Source organism: Bos javanicus, chromosome 21 (assembly GCF_032452875.1).
Source record: "Bos javanicus breed banteng chromosome 21, ARS-OSU_banteng_1.0, whole genome shotgun sequence".
NCBI lineage: Eukaryota > Metazoa > Chordata > Mammalia > Artiodactyla > Bovidae > Bos > Bos javanicus.
The window spans coordinates 7,415,879-7,432,755 of record NC_083888.1 but is presented as its reverse complement, the minus strand read 5'-3'; the positions used below and the strand labels follow the sequence as shown (position 1 = coordinate 7,432,755).

The window sequence follows — 16,877 nt, the reverse complement described above, 5'->3', positions numbered from 1 at the left end:
CATTTGATAAGAAATGCACAGCCATCATTTCATAAAACCAAGAGTTAACAAAGTATAAATTGACACCAGTAACTGAGTGGAAGTTTCAGTAGAGTAAATCAATATACAGACCTGCTATTTTACACCAAGAGTGCCTAGCTTCCCTCTCCTGACACTGGTTAATATTACTGGGAAAAGAACTAATCATTAAAATGAATGCAACCACCTCCCAAAGCGTTGAGTTCATGTTAACATTTACTGGGTAGGAACGCCACAGCGCAGCTGCCGTTACCCCCAGTCTCCTGGGTCAGGGCACAAGGGCACCACCGTGGCCCAGCTCCCCGCCAGGGCTGCAGACTCCTGGAAAGGCAGCACCCGGGGTCGAGTCCTCCTGGGAGGACTGTGGGCACAGTGCTGAAGCTTCCCTAGGACTCAGAATCCTCCTCCGAGAGCGTGGCGGCTTCTGCTCACAGGCTTCTGTAAGGATGGATGAGAAGACGCACACACAGCCCACAGCAAACGCCACAGCACAGCACGCACGGGGCACACCAGCATCAGTGCCCCTCCTGAGGGACCGCCAGCCCTTCCTCTAATCTGAAGCAGCTCCCTCCGTGTGTTCTTCCCAGACATCTCGGCCTCCAGATCCCCCTGGGGCCGTCCCCTCTTCTCTCACCGACCCACACTTCCCTCTCACGGGGGCCACCCCTGGACTCCAGGCTTTGATACAGAAAACAAACTCCACAGGGAATTCCCTGGTCGTCCAGTGGTTAGCGCACCATTGCAGGGGGCAGGGGTTTGATCCCTGGTCAGGGAATTAAGTGGAGAAGGCAATGGCACCCCACTCCAGTACTCTTGCCTGGAGAATCCCATGAACGGAGGAGCCTGGTGGGCTGTAGTCCTTGGGGGTCTCAAGAGTGGGACACAACTGAGTGACTCACTTTCACTTTTCACTTTCCACTTTCATGCATTGGAGAAGGAAATGGCAACCCATTCCAGTGTTCTTGCCTGGAGAATCCCAGGGACGGCAGAGTCTCGTGGGCTGCCCTCTATGGGGTCGCACAGAGTCCAAAACGACTAAAGCGACTTAGCAGCAGCAGCAGCAAGGAATTAAGATCGCAGATGCCGCAGCCACAAAACAAACTCCGATCTCCGTCCTCCAGACCACGCCCCGGCACCATCCCTTAGGCCGCATGCTCAAGGCCTCCCTGCGGGAAGAGCCAGTGGACACCTTCCTTTCTCTTCCTGGCCGCAGCTCTAGGCCCTCCCAACCGCCCGCCCCCCTAAACCCTTTGCCCGGGTCTCAGACACACACTCCCCACCTTCCTCCCCGTCGGGCCCTCATTCTGCTGGACGGTTCCATGCTCCCCGCAGGGCCAGACCATCCACGGGCCTCCAGATCCATCTCTGGCCCAACCGCCTCGCCCCTCAACCTGTCTGCGTGGGGACCAGGCTCTGCTTTCAAGGGCCACTTCCCCCCGGAGTGCTTCCTGAATTGCGGCCCTTGGGAGCCCCGCGCACATCCCACCCTGTCTGCCGCAGGGGCGCGCAGCCTCGCGGCCTACAGAGACCAGCTCCGGCTCCTCGCCGCCCTACACCTCCAGGGACCCCGCTCAGGGCCTGGCGCTGCCGCGGCCGCGTGCACCCCAAGCCCCGTGCGCCGCCGTCTGGAATGCCCGCGCGCCACCCAGCACAGCACTGCCTGGACCCCGCCCACCCATCCTCTCCTGGTCCGGCCACGAGCCCTGCTCGAGGCGCTCTGCCTGCCGCTGCTACTGCTGCTAATCGCTTCAGTCCTATCCGGCTCTTGGCGACCCCATGAACCGTGGCCCACCAGGCCCCTCTGTCCGTGGGATTCTCCAGGCAAGAACACTGGAGTGGGTTGACATGCCCTCCTCTCGGGGATCTTCCCAACCCAGGGATCGAACCGGTGGCTCTCATGTCTCCTGCCTTAGCAGGCGGGTCTTTACCCCAAGTGCCGCTCCTCCAATAGCTTCCTAATAAGCCCGCTCTCCAATCCCGTGCTGGGGTTTGGGCGGGGGGGGGGGCGGGGCGGGGCGCACAGGGTGATTCCTTACACAATATTCCCCATACTACTGCCTCTCTCTCCCACCTGCACACCCCGCACCTGATGTCTCGCTGCTCACATGGTGAACACCATGCCCCTGACTCGGCCTCTGGGGCCCGCTGCCTACCCCCATTCCCACCCTGGGCCCTGGGCATTCCTGTCCCCCTGGGCTCAAAGCACCACCTCTGGCCTCAGGGACCCTCGTCACAGACGCCACGTTCTACAGTCACCTTCGGTCAACCGCAGTCTGAAAATATTAAATGGAAAGCTCCGGAAAGTAACAGTCTGTGAGTTTTAACTTGCACACAGTCCTGCCCAGGCTGGATGAGACAGCGTGCCCTCCGGTTCCACGCAGCCCGCGATGTGCGTCCACCTTTTCTCCGGCACATCCGTCCGTTACCCACCCCGTGGCCATTTTGGTTAGCAGATCAATGGGGTTGCAGGTGTTACTTGTGTTCAAGGGACCCTTATCTTATTTTAAATGGCCCTAAAGTACAAGAGTAGTGATGCTGGCAACTCGCACATGGCAAAGAGAAGCTGTGAAGTGCTTCCTTTAAGTGAAAAAGTAAAAGTTCTAGACTTAAAAAAGAAGGAAGAAAAATCATATGCTGAGGTTGTCAAGATCAGTGGTAAGAATGAATCCTGTAGCCAGGAAACCGTGACAAAGCAAAAAGAAACTTAGGCTACTTCTGCTCCCACATCTCAGACTGCCAAAGTTCTGGCCACAGAGTATGATCAGTGCTTAGTTAAGATGCGAAAGGCATTAATTTCGTACACTAAGATATTTTTAGAGAGAGAAAGACCACATTTATATCTTTTATTACAGTATATTATTACAACTGTTCTATTTTATTATTACTGTTAATCTCTTACTCTGCCTAATTATAAACTTTATCACAAGTATATAAGCATAGGAAAAAAACATTATATATAGGGGTCAGTTTCAGGCATCCACTGGGGGTCTTGTGATGTACATATACTCCTCAAATAAGGGGGCACTAGTCAATCCTAAAGGAAATCAGTCCTGAATATTCACTGGAAGGACTGATGCTGAAGCTGAAGCTCCAGTACTTTGGCCACCTGTTGCAAACAGCTGACTCATTGGAAAAGACCCTGATGCCGGAAAAGATTGAGGGCAGGAGGAGAAGCGGACGACAGGAGACCAGATGGTTGGATGGCATCACTGATTTGCTTGCTCAAGCAAGCTCCGGGAGATGGTGAAGGACAGGGAAGCCTGGCGTGCTGCAGTCCACGGTCTCGCAAAGAGTCAGACACAGTTAAGCGACTGAACAATAACAGTGTATCTGTTTGTGGTTGGTGTGATTAATGCATCTCCCAATAGTCAGTCCATGTGGGCGGGCACCCATGTACGTGAGTGACTCCTGGTGCCCAGTGAGCATGTGTTTACATAATGAATGAATCAATGAAAGAAGAGATGAATGAGTCACTGGCCTGCCCTCCTCCAAATGACACGAGAATCCTAGTCACCTCAAGCTACGCTGTAAGAACTTGATGATATATCTGCGTCATGGAAACACTGCTGTGTTAACGTTGCTAAATCTTAAGAGCAGCAAACTACAAAAACAGAAATGCATGTCCAGCTTACCTCCCTTGTGTCTACATCCACCTCATCTGTACGTTCTTTTCAAAAGGCAGACACAGAAGTGCTAGTTACTGGAAGAAGGGGCAATTTTAAAAATCTAAAAATAACCTATTTACCATGAAATCATAATTAACACATGTTTCCTTAAGGGATTCGGTATGAGGGCAATTATTATACAGGTGAACTTAATTTTTATAACAAGTGAAAATGATATTATTTTAAAACAATACCAAATGATCAGAACTGTTTTTTTAGAAAAAAGAAGAAAACTACATTGAAACTTTGAACCTCAGAAAACCTTACGCTAATCTTAAATCACAGGAGTTCTGGCTAGGACTGGTTCAGATCAAGTCACGTTAGGCTAGAGTTAATGCTACAAAATTATCTTTAACCCCTTCAGAAATGTTTACGCCACCTCCACAGCGTCACAGCACACAGATGCCCCACGAGCGAGCGCACACATCCCCTCGAGCATCTCACCTCTCAGCCAGAACACGCTACCTGCTGCTGCGGCCTGCTTTACCAGGGACCAAGAGCCGCATCAGTTCTGCTGGCTTTCTTCTCAAATGCTGCTGAATTCCTCGTTTGTCCACAAACTGATCTGTTTTAGACTTGGCTCCATGTTGTCCACACCCCAGGTCTGGGCTAATTTGAAACTGGTATTTCACAGGATACGCACGCAGGACTGCTGGACACTCTCTCAGGAAGAAGACCAATCACTGAAGAGGCTGTTTCCTCCCCAGACGAGAGGAGGGTGAACCATTTCAGGACCCAGCCCTGGCAGACTGCTTACAGCCTTAGCTTTCCACGGACAGACTGGTTCTTAAAGCCCTGAATTCCCCACCACACACCAGCTCACCATCTGCCCCTGTCGCTTGACTGCTCAGAGACTACTGTACACTAGGCATCTCAAACTTGGCAAAAATGCTGGAAGTCTGTCATTAACACAAGTGTGTATATATGTATCCATACGAAAAGGAACAGATCACAGAAATTTAGATAAATAAATGTACACAACTGTGTTACTAACCACACAAAAATCCACATGTAGGAAGAGAACTCGATGGACCTGAGTTTGACCAAGCTCTGGGAGTCGGTGATGGACAGGGAAGCCTGGCATGCTACAGTCCACAGGGTCGCAGCGAGTCAGACACGACTGAGCGACTGAACTGAACTGACCTGAGGAAGAGAACGACAGGGCTATGCCTTTAAACCTACTTGCTGAAAGCTTTAGACCAAGACCTGATTTTATTTCTTTATGATGAGCTTTCACAGTTTATCTCCTGGGAAAACCCAACAACTTGGAGAGTTCATCTAGACCAAGAATGACTCTACAGTCACGGGGGCAAGGCAGGACTAGGCCGCAGCAATGGACTGGCGTCACCCAGTGGGCACACGAGCGTGCCTGGCCTCCAGCACAGGAGGACGGCACGCCTATAGAACCCTCCCTCCGGCGGCCTGGAAAGGACTCGGCCGCTTCCTCTCCACGAGGTGATGCTTTTGCTCAGAGTCTGCTATTTTCCTACATGGCCCTCTGGGTACTTGACAAAGGGCAATGCAGACCCCCTGTTGCTGAAGAAGGAAGTGAGCAAGCCAGGCAGAAAGACTAGATGGCAAATGTCATCTAGGGAGGAAGTCTTCTTTTTCTGCTGGCAAAACAGAATGATTGATTGATTTTCACCTCTGCAATCACATTTATTCCCCAAAGCTTAAATCTAATTATTCTGTAGAATCATTTAATAATTTTTTAAATTTTCATACCATTTAAAGGTTACTTTCCATTTATAATTATTACAAAATATTGGCTATATTCCACCTGTGTTGGATAATAATATAATACGTCCTTGTGGCCTATCTTATGCCCGGTATTTTGTACCTCCTACCCACCAGTCCCTATATTGATCCTCCTCTCCCACTGGTGACTGCTGGTGTGTTCTCTACATCCATGAGTTTGCTTCTTTCTGTTACAGTCACTAGTTTGTTGCATTTTTCTAGATTTCACATATAAGTGATATTGGGCCTCCCACGTGGTACTAGTGGTAAAGAATCCGTCTGCCAATGCAAGAGACACAAGAGACGTGGGTTCGATCCCTGGGTCGGGAAGATGTCTTTTTCTCTTTTACCAAACCCTGGAAGAAAGTCACTCCCCTATACGGCGTCTAAAAGTTTTAGGAAGTCATACAAACAGAAATCAACTCTGAATATTCATTGTAAGGACCACCGCTGAAGCTGAAGCTCCAATACTTTGGCCCCCTGATGCAAAGAGACGACTCACTGGGAAAGACTCTGATGATGGGAGAGATTGAAGACAAAGGGAGAAGGGGGCGACAGACGACGAGATGGTTAGACAGCATCACTGGCCAAATGGACATGAGTTTGAGCAAACTCCAGGAGACAGCAGAGGACAGAGGAGCCTGGCCTGCTACAGTCCACGGGGTCACAAAGATTCCGACACGACTTAGTGACTGAACAACAGCAACATAAACAGAAATGCCAAGGGTTTTTTGCTTTTAGAGTGTAGATTCCTGGGTACTCCCAATGCTCAGGGAAAACCTCACTAAAGCCCTAGCAGAAGTCCTACCACGGAGGCAGCTTAATGGAAAGAACATGCAGGTCACCACCATAGTTTCTGCTAATTACTTACCCAAGAAGGTTATTCTAAAATATGGAGTCTAGAAATGTGAAGTCAGACTGGGAACTACACAGCATAAAGGATTTTTAAAAACAAAAGTTGAAGCAATATTAAATACCATCCTTTGATTACTTCTACCCAGCAAGGAGGTTTTGGGCTGTAGATATTCTGAGATGTGCCAACCAGAAAGACTATTCCTGTGGAATATAAACTGGAGGTTTCCTTAGGTAATTAAGTTTCACTCCGTCTCTTTAAAGAGCCAGTTCAGGTTCCTAACAGGGAAAGGAGGAGAGGCATTTGAGGGTGCCAAGGAGCAGGAAGGAGAAATTCCGAAATCAACCATTTGTCTAAACGGTGTGAATTCTAGAATGTTTTCACATATGTAGTCCTAATGGAAGCTCCGTGGCACAGATATTTTAGTATCCTCCCCTACCCTGCCTTCCAAACACTACCAACCAAGCTCTGCCCTACAGAGCACAAGCCGCATATTCACTGTAAATAAAACATCTCAAAATAAAACATTTCCCTCTGTTGTCCTTTTCTCCTCGAAAAGAGAACCCTCCCTTCTCTGAGACACATTGATTTCTCCTGCCACACGTACCCAACCACAGAGGCCTTTGCGGCTCTTAGCGTGACTTGGCACCAAGGCTACAGTGAGTGCTGAACCCCAGGTTTTGATGGTTTCTGCTTCAAGACTATATTTTGCTTTGTTTGGGTTCCTTTTTTATTGTTTTTTTCTTTTTTTCCCTTCTCAAAAGCTTCAGATACCTGACCTGTTCAATGCTTTTTTAGCCTTCATTTACTCTTGGCCTCATTTATTATCTTCCTAACCACAGCCCTGACATGCTCTAAAAGAAAAACTGGAAAGAAGAGTTCCAAAAAAACCACAGGCATCCCATGGTGAACTCATCACCTGCACCAGGTATGTAGGTTACGTCAAAGGCTACATCACAAGCCCAGGAACACCAGGAACATGAACACATGTTCAAGCATCAAGATAACTAACCAAAACTGAATAGGACATTGAGTCATAAGGCTTTTACTTTCTGAAGTACATAATGATGCCAAAATATTTCAAGTAGAATGTGACACTGTGTAAGTACGTTCTCTGGGCTTGAGTTCTTAAAAGGGGATGAGGTTGAACCTTGCCCATCATAAACGCAGAGCAGAGGGGACCGGATAAATGCTGGGTGCCGTCACAGGAACCCCGTCCTCTCCTTCAGATCGTTTCCAGTCGAGAAGTCAGAATTTTCTCTAAGCAAAGGTACCTTTTTACAAACTATTTTGCATTTTCATAATGATCTCATATAGGTAATATAGGTTCAAGAGACAAATGTTTAAGAGAGGGTTTGATGAAGCACCAAGCAAATGCCATTTAGTATCAAAAGGCATAATGTCTTATCAATTTATAATTTTGTTTATGATGCATATCCACAGTTATATTGGACTCTGAGCAAGTCCCAAAGTGCCATTTTGAGGAACATGATGGAAAAATAACATGTATGCGTAGGATTCACTAAGGGGGCTGGCTGTTGACAAAAAGGAGAGCTGCAGACTCTCCCACGCTGGGCCTTCACCAGGTCACCCAGATAACGCGCACGCGAGCCTCAGCTGCACAAAGCCAGGAGCGGCCAGGATCAGCCATCACCATTCCCTGGATGCTCTGCATAGCTCCTGAGTCAAGCAGTAATCAAGGTCAGTTCTGTCTAAAGCGCAGAGGACAGCCCTCAGATGGCACGCCTTTGGCATAAAAGCAATGACCGTGTCATTCCCACGCTCAAAGCTAAAACTAACTTTTGTAAAGCAATGTAAACTTAGAATTTTGAGTAGGACGAAAGGTCATCTAGACCTGGTTCTTCTTTAGTTTTGCTTTGTTTGTGTTTCAGGATGTAAGAGTACACATCCTGGCACTGGAAGGGTGTGAGGGTTCACGTTCAACCACTTAAGAAGTCTGGGCAAGGACACGCGACAACATTCAGTCTCCCAGAATGTAAACCGGAGTTAATTACGCCCACCTGAACGGCTGGTAGGAGGATCAAGTGAGTACGCCGGGCAAATCCCATAAGGCGGGATTCAAGAGAGTGTTGGACATCATTAGGTATTCAAGTGCAAGTCTGAACTGCCAGTCATTTCAGTCTTTTAGAATCTTAATGGAGAAATTCAGCTGAAGATGAAACTGAGATTCATCCACCTACATCCCGGATAGGAGGAGGGGCTGGGGGTGGACTGCTACTTGGCCTCAGAAAGGACATTATGGCCTAATAATGCACACGTCAGGACCAAGGTTCTGTGGGGTGATTTTCTAGCTCAAACACAGTATCTGGAATGTAAAGGAAATGACCGCACACAACGATCAACAGCCTCTCTGATATTTATCAGGCCTGAGCCCTGTGCCAGGCCCAGGATCCAGCAGCCGCCACCAGCAGGACGTTGGCATGGACAGACAGCATCTGAGACCAGGTCCTGGGGCACCGGCAGCTCGTGCAAGCCTAAGATGAATGGGCCGGGCCAGCCCAGCGGTCCCATGAAAGCACTGCATCAGCGGCCTCTCCCCCGGCCTGACGACCGGAGCACACTGAGGAACGAGCCGGGTCTCACTCGGGGCGAGGGTAGCTGCCGCCTCTGCCGTCGTTTGCTGTCACCGGGCTCCCGGACCAAGCTTAGAAGTGCAGCGAGCACCTGTCACGGGCTTTCAGTCCAGACACAAGCACGTAAGCAGGCACCCCAACACCCCTGAGTGACGAGGGCGGTCAGGGGAGCCGGGGTCACAGGCATCATCAGCGCACCTGGGGGAGGGGGGTCAGGCCCAGGAGACAGACACCGGTGGCCTGGGCGGCCTGTCAGCGCCACGCAAACAGCACAGACACGCAAGGCTCCAGGCCGTCCCGGAGCCGGAGAGGAGGTCAGAGGAGGCTGCAGAACCGCCCCCGCCCCGTCTGACTCCACCCGACAGGCTCAGACTGCGGACACACAGGTGACAGGAAAAACGTGCTTCTAAAACCTGCCTCTCTTCATCCTAGGATCCCGCTGAGGAGGGGCAGGAAGCAAGCAGGCAAAATCTTTTTTTTATTCTTTTAAAAATGACTGGAGAAAAATTCCAATTGAAAACCTTAGCCAAGGACCTTTTGGAATTTATCTGAGAAATCTCCTCCTCGGCTCCTAGCAGGTTTCAGCTCCCATCAGGCCACTCCACCACTCCTCTGGGGCCACAGAGAGACAGGCACGTTCCCCGCAGAGCAAATCCTCACTGAGCTCCTACTCTGAACACAGAAGGACGCCGAGGAACCCAGTGGTCAGCAAAGCGGCACCAGTCAGAACCTTCGACACGCTGCCAGCAGAGCAAGGCGCCCGCCAATTCCAAGAAGCCGAGAGCACCAAGCAGGCTGCATGCATCCTCACTGCCCGTCACCAAGGCGGGCACCGCAGGGACCATGGGTGGGCACAAGAGGCTGGACCACGGACACCCCTGGAGGGGAGCGCCCCTCCAGAACACCCAGCTCTCTAGAATGCTGCCTCTAGGGGCTGGCTGCTTCCGGAGAAACGACCGACACGTGAAGTGCTCTAAGTCTTGATAATTCAGAGGCTTTTAAAACGGGAAGGCTGTTAGCACTGGGAGGTGAGGCGATCCGTGTTTCTCTCTGAAAACACCCCAACAGTCAGGAAGACATAAAAGGGAAGGAAGCACCTTTCGTCACGTGGTCTGCTATGTCACACACCAGACCGCCTGGTCAACAGAGAGCATCCAGAAGTGCCTGCCCACATCAGACTAAAGAGAAGAAGAAGGGATGAAGCATCTTTCAGCAGCAGCTGTTTATCCAGTGGGCTACAAAAGCAGCCACTGGGTTTTTATTATCCAAGCTTCTAGGACAGTTCGAGTTCAATACACACCATGTTTCATTCACGCTGTTAAATTGATAATATTAACCTTTCTTGCTGAGACGCATTAAAAATTTTGGCTTTTCAGAGCAAATGTAATTAGTTCACATTAGTGACTTCACCAGTGGCAGCGACAGAAGCCAAGGGAACTAACAGGATATGGATTAATGTAATCAAAATATCATCTCCCATCATCTTCCCTCTTGAGACAGCTGGCTGCACTTCCTCTGATGGTTGGGTTTTTTTTTCTTTTTAATAAAAACAATAGATCAATGAAACGGATGGATAACTACTTGCAATCCCCCCTCAGGGGAGTACTGTACAGGAAACCACGTTGGTGAGCAAGCCCGAAAGGTTTTAATTTGATGTGCCTGTTCAATGCAACTCTGAGAACACAGCAGTGGCACCAGGCCCTCCTCGGGGCAGAGAGATCTGGGTGGAGCGGGGAGGAGAGGCAGAAGCCAGAGGCTGTCTCTGCTCCACAGTGATTATCTCTGAAGAAAGAGTATCTCCCTCTCTCAACTCACGGAGAGAAAGAAACCAAAGTCCTGTTTGCCTTTGAAGTATCTCCAACCTGTTCACACGCTGAAATACACTCCTGTCGGCCCCGTGCAGCCCGTCTCCAGCGGGTGGGTGTTGTTTCTTGACCTCCGTTCTTCTGATCAGAGCATCCACACTTTCCCCCGGGGGATCACCTTGTCCTCTTCCTCCTCCATGAGGTTCGGGGACCATGCGGCCTGGGCTGGCCCATCGAAGCATCACTTCTCTGGAACACACTGGTGGGAGGGCAGGGCCGGGGGCCTAGCTCAGCCAGCAGAGACATAAGGAGATGAGTCTGCGCCCTTAGAACAGACACGTGGGCCCCAACCCCAAAGCTGGGTGGACGCAGGATGAAGGTGCAGACAGCCCTCTCCCTACCACACGTATCCTAAGGGTGAAGCCAGTGTACAGGCAGGTCAGTCGGCGGGTGAAGGGGGAAGGGAGGTGCCCAGGGGTTCTCCTGAACCCTGATCCATTCTCAGACTTTTTCATTGAGTAAGATGAAAAATGCTTTTTTTTTTTTGCATTAACCAGTTGAAACGGGTGGGTTTTTCCTTGGAAATGAAACTACATTGTCTGTTTCCGTACCACACATTTCCCATGAGGTCAAAGAGCCCTCCCTGAACTGGAAGGACTGGGGAGTGGCTGCAGCAGGAGCCCCTGGAAGGAGAGCCCCCCACCCACCCCAACCTTGGCACCCACAGAGAACAGAGTCACGACCCGGTCGGCACTGCCACAGGGACGTGCCCGCACTGCACAGTCACCAGGAAGCTGAGACGAGAAGACGGAAGACTGCTACAGATACACGCTTTTAAATGCAGAGGTTGCATGTAGAGTGTAAAGTCCTTTCTCAGGACTGCTTTTCACATTTAGGTTATACAGTTTGTTTTTTTAAGTTTAACTTAAAATTTGTCTTGGTATGGACAGGAAATGCCAAATTCAGAACCACCACCATAAAAACTAAACAATGCAAAACTTGCCCTTAGAAGAAAGGGATCCATGCCTCCCCACCCCCCCACCCGCCACCCACCAAAGTCCTTTAAAATAAATGCACCATAGGAGTTTAGCTCTCGTCCAAACTCAGGGAGGTATTCAAAGGTTACACACAATCAGCCTCCTGGCACGCAAGGGCAGTTAATGTTCAGAATGCTGGTCACCAATTAGTCCAAAACACACACTGATTTATCAAGCTCACACCTCTGTTTAAGTTTTAAGTTGCTCGGTTAGCACTTGACCGATCCTGAAGTGACACAGGTCTGGGGTCAGTTACTTTACTGCAAAGTTAATGCCACCTTTACAAAGCCTCCTTGGATGCAAACTCCATAAGGCATTCTGGGCAGTACTAGGTGAGCCAGAGGACAGAAACATGTGACTTTCTCCCCTTGTGCTTCCACTTCAAGGAAAAAAACATGATGAGAAATATTGAGACTTGATTGAGGTGGACCTACTTTGAAATAAAAAAGGATGCATTTGTGGCCAAGTATTTTCAACATTAAAAAAAGGGGGGGTGTGCTGAATAAAAAGTGTCACATTCTATGACTGTAGGTTGTTAACAGGACTAAGAAAAATAGCTAAAGGAAAATACCTGTGATTATGGCCGGCCACGACGCCCAAGTGATCTTCACATTAAGTGATACCCTTATGGAAAATACAAAATCCAAAGAAATGACAGTACAGCAGAAACCTCAGATGGAAACATACACTTCCATCTCAGGACGGCTACATGCTCGGCGGCATCCGAGGGTCCCACGGGGCAGGCTAGTGTTACCTGCTGCTCAGGAAACTAGTCGTGTTTGCAAAGGACATGCAGGGTGTGTAATATCAGCCCCTCATGCTCCTGCCTGACAGCAGATCAAATGCACTGAATTACCTGGACAGCAGGCTTGCGAGGAGGAGAAAGGAAGAGGAGACCACAGGCAAACCAGACAAAACCCTCAGGCCCTGCCTCCCAAAGACTCCTTGGCGGTCACTGTCTGGGGTTCCTCTCCTGGTGATTTCGGAACCAGAAGTGGCTCATGGGCAGCCCTGTGTCACCCCCAGATCTTACTGGGGGTAGTAGAGCAGGGGGTCCCATTCTCACCTTTATCAGACAGACTCACACTGCTTGTCCTGAGGATTCCTCTCAAGTGGCAGTGCCGGGGGAAAGGCCACAGCAAGGGGAGGCCCAGCTCCCCCAAAGGGTGGGTGGCCTTGGACGCAGCTCCCTTCCTGACCTCCTTAAGCTCAATACGGAGCTTAAGCTAAGCTTTCTCGATGGTTCCTCTGTCCTTCCATTTGAAACCTGACAGGAAGAACCGGGGCCCTGCAGAATGGCCTCCTCCCCTGCAATCTCAGAGCTGCCCCTAGACCCAGTCCCCAGGCCAGGGGGGCGGTCCAGCCGCAGAAACAGGGGTCACTGAGATCCCCTGCAGGGAATGTGCCAGGCGCCTGAGTATGTCTAGCCTTCTGTGTATCAGCTGTTCTTTCTTAAACAAACTGTCTAAAAGATGAAGATCTATCTTGAAAAGTGGCCCCAGGACTCTCTTCTTCCCACTCTGCACACCCTTCCCAAGTCCTGGGATGACTCTCAGAACAGCATCCACGGCTCTCTCTCCCTCCAGACACACTGGTATTTCCAGAAACCTCCTGGACTGTCCACCTGCTCACACCACAAGCATCCCAAACGTAACAGCCTGAAACTAAACACTCTCCCTCCGTCCTTCGCGCCCTGCAAATCTGTTTTCCTCTGTCCTAGTGGCACCTCAGTGGCACCAGTGATCACGCGGTTTCTCCAGCTGGTCTCTCAGGCTCTTTGCTTTTCTCCTGCTGACCCAGCTCCCTCGTCCTTCACTAGGTCCTGCTAAAACCTTTCTCCAAAAGGTCTCTGGGGCACCCTCACCACCCACCAAGCCCACCAGCTTCTCTCCCTCCCTCCCCCAATGACTGTCAGAGAAACTGCATTGACTACAAACCTGCACTCAGCATTCTCCTGCTCCTCGGCCCCCACCTGTAAAGTCAGCCCAGGCGCCTCACATACAGGTCGACCAAGCAGCCCAGCCTCCCTGCCCTCCTTCTTTGAGGCAACCTGACGCTCCGATTTATTCCTATACTCCTGTATTCGCCTCGCCCCTCAAGCTCTAGTACTTAGCAAACTCCTCTGCCATCTATTGAGGCCCTGACCCCTCCACGCCAACCAGCCCCCTCCCAGGCTCTCGTGACACCTCCTACGCAGCCCTGATAAAATTCACGCCACGCTGCTGTGTAGTTTATGGACACAGCAGTCTCTGCCAGGACAGCAGCTGAGGGCCCTCTTCCGCAGGTCCCCAGAGCCGAGCTCAGCCCCGCAGAGGACAGCAGCCAGCCCACGGGGGCTGCACCTGAGAGCCGCAGGCAAGGACCGTGCCGGTGGAACACACAGAGCAGGCCTAGCAGCCCCCACCTGGCAGAGTGAAGGTGGCCCACCACCTCCTCTACCAGGGCCAGGAACTCCACTCGACACGGAGAATCAGCAGCACGGCTGTGTGTAAACATGCTGTCAGCCGTCGCTGCCAACCACACTCTCCAGCGGCTTGCCTCATGTCCCAGACCATCAGCAAATCGCTATTTATGAATTCTCCAACCTATATTCCCCTACCTAGAGAAGGGACTAATATTGACTCTCTCAATTATTACCCTGGGGTTCAGGAGAGAAGCGGGCAGGGCAAAGCTGAAAGGGTGCTCTGTGCACAGAGGTGCCCATGGTACATTCCAGGAAACAGGACACGGCTGGTGCCAAGTCCCGAGCCTCTGCGAAGAGGCGCCACGACCTGGTAGGGGCATGGGGTGGGGGGTGAGAGCCCATGCCACAGGGGAAGTCCCAGCCACAGGGGAAGCAGCACAGGACACAGGCAAGCAAGCCCATCCATGGGAGCAGTATCAACAGGGATCCCTCTCTGGTCACAACCCAACTTCTGAAAGACCCACCAAAAGGAAGCAAGGGGCAAATCAACTGAACTCGAAGGAGGGAGAAATCGAACCATTTCTTAAATGCCATTCATTCTAGCAGGTTAATGATTACGTGGATAGATGGCTTCCGTCAAGAAGGGCAGCGAACCATTGAGCCCCTAGTAAGGATTCTGGGTCAACCAGCAGGTTGCTGCAGCTGGCACAGACCACAGTGTTGAGAAAAGGACTCACACAACCCATGACATCTATTTGTACAGCACACAGCCCAGAGTCAGCCACAGCACTTTTAATGGCTTGAGATTCCAGAAGAATTATCACTATGGTAACATTTCAAAATGGCCATCGGAGTTCCCAGGCGCCAGTCCACAGGCTTGGATCGCACAGAGCCTCTCAGAAGAGACCAAGTTATTTTCAAAATTCATCTAATGACTTCACATGCCAGGCAAAGCTTGGTGAGGACTTGGCCAATGGGATTATTTGCAAGTGTGAGTTAACGGAACGCGCACCCCGTGCTCAATAATTGTCACTCTGAATCAAGCTCCTTCCTAACAAAAAGCCCTCAGTATAAAATAATTCACCGCTGGTTATAATGCTGCAATACATTCTTTGTGTTTTGGGTATGTATTGAAGTAGCATGAGGAAAGACAGGAAGGCATAAAATTTGCCATTACTTCCGTTACTTCAGTAACTGACTTTAAAGTATTTTATAAAATAGGAAGTGATATCAAGTATAAGAGATATTCTAAACGTGCTTGTGGGTAGACAACAGAATACACCCTTCCACTGGGAACAAAGCCTCAAATTGCGACAACCCTCCCAACCTCAGCGGCTAGCCCAAGAAAAAACTTGACGTTCTTCCCTCCATATTTCCATATGAAAACGGAAAGCTGAACTCGAAGGCCAATTTCATGGGCACTAGGGTCAGGATTCTCAACTCAGAGACAACTAACTCAAAATCAGAGCTAGAAAAGACCTTAACAATGTGCTTTTCAAACCCTGAGTTGCTGCCACCAGGTGACGGGTCTCAAAATCAGTTAAACGCATTTCTCCCCACTGTTAGAATCAAACAAGAAAATATCATGGTACCTCTCAGGAACAATGAGCACTGTTTCAGATAAGAAGTGTTTGGGAAACACTTATCTTAGTCAAATCCTTATTTTCTCCTGGGGCTAGAATACAAATCTGTGCCTTACTGCGGGTCTGGTCAAAAGCCCCGCAAAACGCCGATGGGGTACAACAGCTTTGCGTGTTTCTGAGAGAGGCGAGGTGGCCTGCCCAAGGTAATGCCTGTGAAGCAGGGATGCATTCAGACAGTAAAATGTGAGGCCTCCTGGTTTTTAAACATTCTTTCCCTCACGTAATCTTGCCTCCTTCATCAACAAAATATTCAACACAAGCATCCAGTAGGAGGCACGGACAAATAACCACATTTGAGAAATTAAAGGAAACACTGACACAAATTCTGTTTTTACCTGCGTTGTTAAGGCCAGACGCCCTTTAACTGGGCCCTTGGGATCCCATAAATTTTTAATTACAAAATTGTGGACCTGCAGAAACAGGGTGTTACAAGTGAGAATTGTTCTTTCCAAGGGTTACGCAGGGAAAACCTTATCCAAGCCTGCCAAAAGTACACGGCATTTTCAAGGCCGTTTACCAAGGAAACACACACACTGTCCCAAGGGCATTCTGAACTGAGGCCTCTGCCAGCGCCTACTGTTTGGGCTCTTATAGAGTTTGAAGGTGAATCCCAGGCTTCTGTTCCCAAGAAAGCCTGGTTCTTGGTGGGAACAGCAAGGAGATCCCCAGCTACTGTCTCCAGGGAGCTAGAGACATCGCTAAATCCTCACAGAGCCTGCTCTCTCAGAAGGACAATCACACGTGGGGAAAGAAGTCTACCTAAAAAAACAAACACACAAAAAAATAGTTTAATACAAAAAAAATAAAGAAAATAAAAAATGGATGATAACCCTACTGTCTAGCTAATATCTACTGACCTTCAAAAAGAATAAAAGCAATAAATGAGCATGGTCAGAAGACCACAGGGTGCTTTAGCACAAGAGGAGTAGTGGGCGGTCACCCGGCATCTCCAACCTCTTCCCACAGAGAGCAGGTGCTTATCCCTCTCTGGGAGGCTGCTTGTGTTGTTTGTACTTCCTGACTGTACCAGCCTTTACCAGATAAATGCTCTTTTTAAAGGCAGACCTGAAGGATCTGCCTACAGTGGTCTGCACCTTTTTACACTTAATTTATATCAGTAT

At 49.8% G+C, this 16,877-nt stretch overlaps 1 protein-coding gene and 1 long non-coding RNA gene across 4 annotated transcripts in view; one reads left to right on the top strand and one right to left on the bottom strand.

The window, feature by feature from the left end:
* The window catches only part of IGF1R (insulin like growth factor 1 receptor), a 304,552-nt gene that overhangs the window by 214,859 nt on the left and 72,816 nt on the right, over positions 1–16,877 (bottom strand). The window lies entirely within an intron of this gene.
* Positions 7,317–10,437, top strand: LOC133234101 (uncharacterized). Of its 2 annotated transcripts, XR_009732009.1 has the most exons (3): positions 7,359–7,543; positions 7,717–7,974; positions 8,166–10,437. It is a non-coding gene; the product is annotated as an uncharacterized LOC133234101 (long non-coding RNA). The 2 variants fall into 2 exon arrangements; XR_009732008.1 differs by having other exon boundaries at positions 7,317–7,543; positions 7,717–10,437.